Here is a 5,043-nt window from a genome sequence, read left to right on the forward strand (position 1 = left end):
TTCAAGTCTCTGAAGAAAGAAATCGAAGAAGATCTCAGAAGATGGAAAGATCTCCCATGCTCATGGATTGGCAGGATTAATATAGTCAAAATGGCTATCTTGCCAAAAGCAATCTACAGATTCAATACAATCTCCATCAAAATTCCAACTCAATTCTTCACCGAGTTAGAAAGGGCAATTTGCAAAGTCATCTGGAATAACAAAAACACTAGGATAGCAAAAACTATTCTCAACAATAAAAGAACCTCTGGTAGAATCACCATGCCTGACCTCAAGCTGCACTACAGAGCAATTGTGATAAAAAACTGAATGGCATTGGTACAGTGACAAGCAGGTAGATCAATGGAATAGAATTGAAGACCCAGAAATGAACCCACACACCTATGGTCACTTGATCTTTGACAAAGGAGCTAAAACCATCTAGTGGAAAAAAAGACAGCATTTTCAAAACATGGTATTTGCTCAACTGGCAGTTAGCATGTAGAAGGATGTGAATTGATCCATTCTTATCTCCTTGTACAAAGCTCTAGTCTAAGTGGATTAAGGACCTCCACATAAAACCAGATACACTGAAACTAATAGAAAAGAAAGTGGGGAAGAGCCTTGACCACATGGGCACAGGGGGAAATTTCCTGAACAGAACACCAATAGTTTATGCTCTAAGATCAAGAATTGACAAATGGGACCTCATAAAATTGCAAAGTTTCTGTAAGGTAAAGGACACTGTCAATAGGTCAAAGTGGCAACCAACAGATTGGGAAAAGATCTTTATCAATCCTACAGCTGATAGAGGGCTAATATCTAATATATACAAAGAACTCAAGAAGTTAGACTCTAGAGAACCAAATTACCCTACTTAAAAACTGGGGTACAGAGCTAAACAAAGAATTCTCAACTGAGAAATACCAAATGGCTGAGAAACACCTAAAGAAATGTTCAACATCCTTAGTCATCAGGGAAATGCAAATCAAAACAATCCTGAGATACCACCTCACACCAATCAGAATGGCTAAGATCAAAAACTCAGATGCTGGCAAGGATGTGGAGAAAGAGGAACACTCCTCCATTGCTGGTGGGATTGCAAACTGGTACAACCACTCAGGAAATCAGTTTGGCAGTTCCTCAGAAAATTGGACACGGTATTCCAGCAATACCATTCCTGGGCATATACCCAGAAGATGCTCCAACATGTAATAAGGACACATATTCCGCTATGTTTATAGCAGCCTTATTTATAATAGCCAAAAGCTGGAAAGAGCCCAGATGTCCTTCAACAGAGGAATAGATACAGAAAATGTGGTACATTTACACAATGAAGTACTATTGAGCTATTAAAAACAATGCATTCATGAAATTCTTAGGCAAATGGATGGAACTAGAAAATATCATCCTGAGTGAGGAAACCCAATCACAAAAGAACACACATGATTTGCACTCACTGATGAGTGGATATTAGCCCAGAAGCTTAGAATACCCAAGATACAATTCACAGACCACGTAAAGCTCAAGAAGAAGGAAAACCACAGTGTGGATACTTTGGGAGAACAAAACACCCATGGGAGAAGATACAGAGACAATGTGTGGAGCAGAGACTGAAGGAAAGCCCATACAGAGACTGCCCCACCTGGGAAATCCATCCATATACAGTCACCAAACCCAGACACTGTTGTGGATGCCAACAAGGGCTTACTGATAGGAGCCTGAAATAGCCATCTCCTGAGAGGTTCTGACAGCGCCTGAAAAATACAGAAGTGGATGCTCTCAGCCAACCAAGGCAGAGACAGGAGAGGAGCCTTGAGGTGTGTGGAAAGGATCCCCAATGGAGGAGTTAGAGAAAGGACCCAAGGAGCTGAAGGGGGTTTGCAGCCCCATTGGAAGAACAACAGTATGAACCAACCAGTTCCCCCAGAGCTCCCAGGGACCAAACCACCAACCAAAGAGTACACATGAAGGGACCCGTGGCTCCAGCTCCATATATAGCAGAGGATGGCCTCGTCAATCATCAGTGCAAGGAGAGGCCCTTGGTCCTGTGAAGGATCGATGCTCCAATGTAGGGGAATGCCAGGACCAGGAAGTGGGAGTGGGTAGGTTGGTGAGCAGGCAGAGGGGAGATGGGATAGGGGGTTTTCAGAGGGGAACCAGGAAAGGGGATAACATTTGAAATGCAAATAAAGAAAGTATCTAATAAAATAAAAAAGAAAAAAAGAAATATTTTTTTAAAAAGGGGAAAAATAAAAGAAAATGGAGATTTCATGGTCATTTTGAACCTCAGAGCCTTGAGTTAGTTCCTTCATTCATAATCTGTTAAGGGGATCTAGAGGAGAAGGAAGGTTGTGTCAGGGCATCGGTATGAGTGACAGATCTTAAGGCAGGCCAGTATATTCTAGTCAGGGGCAGTGGCTGTAGGACATCCCTCTTTATCATCCCCTTCTGCTACTTACAGAGTAGTGATGGTTCCTGGCTGCTGCCTCCTTCACTTTAATGTGAGCGAGAGTGTCTTATCGCTCTCCTACCCACCCTGCAGGGACCCCATTACTGTTACCTCTGTGCCTGGAGCCTTGGGAGCAGAAAACTGGGGAAAGAGCAAGACAGAAAGGACAGAAAGAGAGGAAGAGAGGCTTGTCGAGAACACATAGAAACAGAGAAATAGGCAGAGGAGGAACGTAGGTAGTAAGCATTACTCTTATAAGTTGCTGCTGCTGCTAATGCAAGTAGCTTAGTTTTGTTTTGTTTTTAGGATTCCAGGAAATCCTAGCATCTCCCAGACACTGGCTGATATAATCAGCTGTATTATATCAAAAATGGGGTTCTACCTCACTATTCCTATCAAATGCAACATCTCTTTACTTCTATATTTACCAATTGACACTTGGATTTCCTTCTAGAAATACAGTCCAGTAATAGTGACCTCTCCTCAGGAGACAGACTAGCTAGGTGTGGTGGCACTCACCTCTGATCCTAGCCCTTAGGAGGCAAAGGCAGGCAGATCTCTGTGAGTTTGAGGTCAGCTTGTAAGAGTGAATTTCATGCCAGCCAGGGCTGCATAAGGAGATCCTATAAAAATAGAAGAACTAGGTGTGAATAGAGAAGAAAGAAGTATAAGAACGTCTTTGGCCAGTGATCATGGTAGTGCCTGCCTTTAATCCCAGCACTTGGGAGTCACAGGTAGGGGATATCTGTGAGTTCCAGGCCAGCCTGGTCTACAAAGGGAATCTGAGGACAGCCAGGGCTATACAGAGAAATCCTTGAGAAAGCAACTACTGTTCTGTGTTCAATCCTTATTATTTGCACATGTCTTAACATTTGCATATATTATTTAATTTACAAAAAAAAAATGCTTTTAAGTAAGACTGGGAATGTAGCTCAGAACTAGATTGGCTCGCCTAGTACGATGAAGGCCCCTGTGCTTGATCCCTACCACTGAAAAATTAATTATTTAATTAATGGTCGAAAATTGCCAACTAGGAATGTAACTCAGTAGTACAGTGTTTACTTGCATATGCCAGGCTCTGAGCTCAATCCCCAGTACCATAAAATAAGTAATTAACTTAAAACAATATTGAAACCAAAACACTCATGGGAAACAGTACAAGCAGGTGTTGGAAAGATGGCTCTGCAGACAAGAGCTTGGTGCAAGGCCTGACCCACGAGTCCAGACCCTCAGAAGCCACCGAGAAGCTGGATGAGGTGAGGAGCAGTGTGTAATCCCAGCTTTCCTGCACTAAGATGGGAAGCAGAGACAGGAGAGGAGCCTTGAGGTGTGTGGCCCAGCTATCCCAGAGTAGGTAGCAGGCATGTCAGGAACAGCAAGAGGCCCTGTGCCAAACAAGGTGGCAAGTGATGCCCGATACTGAGGCTGACCTCTGCTATTACATGCATACCCATGGCCTCACACATAAACATGTACACAGGACCGTACCCATGCACACACACATGTACGCGCAAACACACATTTTAAGTAAGAGACTATTGCAGCATCATAAAATTAAATGTAACAAGTGCTGTCCATGAATATGTGCTCCTGGAAAGCAGCTACCCGCATTGAACAAACCCGTTCTCTCCCGGCAGTGTATTACAGCAGCATCCGTGTTTTGTTTCATCGTTGGCAGCGCCCGGGAGCTGTTTTTTGTCATCATGATTCAGGAAACCTGCATCGTCCTATTTTTCATCATCATCTATTTGGTAACCCTTCAAGACACGATGGCCTGTATCCACTGGCCTCTGCTTGTAAGTTATTCATTTTTGTAACTCAAATGTAAGTTTTACCCATAACCCCAAGAGTAAGCCTTCAGGGAAGACAATGCGTTATCTAGACAAGGTCAAGACTGAGCACCGTCCTGGTCCCAGGAGAGAAACCACCCAAAGCCCAAAAGGTTCCCTTGGACTTCTCTAGCAAGGGGAGCAGTAAGGACCGCCCCTCCCCCCCCAGAGTCTCTGTAGCATTGAATGGTGATTTAATCTCTGAATTCTGGGGTTTGCAGACATCCATGTCCTTAGACTGAAGTTAGGTACTTTGTCCTGGCTCACAGGGCTTAGATAAACTGAGCCTAAATCCTTAACAAATGGAAGGAGGCAAAAGTAGCCAATCAAATATTGGAAGAATGGGAAAAGTAAGGGAATGGGACTTCACGGGTTCAAGTTTATTGATGTGGGCAGAAGTTAATCAAGAAAAGAAAATCATTTGAGGCAGGGCTGACGTCTCACTGGTACCTGCCACTAAGTATGATGGCCTGAGTTCAAGCCCTGAGATCCAAACAATGGAAGAAGAAAGTCAATTTCTTCCTGTTGTGTCTAACCTTCACACATGCTGTGTCATGCACAGGACTACACACACACACACACACTCACACACACACAAATGCAGACAAACAGACAGAGAGACAGACACACTTATGAAAGAAGAATGAAGAAAAAGAAACTTAAAAAAAAAAAAAAAAGAGTCCCTGGTTCATTTTATAATTGGTGACTATTTGTCAACCCCACTGGATTGTGCCAAGCTGGAGTTGGGCTCTTGGAACAGAGCCCTTCCCCCTGAGAAACTCA

Source organism: Mus pahari, chromosome 20 (assembly GCF_900095145.1).
Source record: "Mus pahari chromosome 20, PAHARI_EIJ_v1.1, whole genome shotgun sequence".
In the NCBI taxonomy this organism is placed as follows: Eukaryota; Metazoa; Chordata; class Mammalia; order Rodentia; family Muridae; genus Mus; species Mus pahari.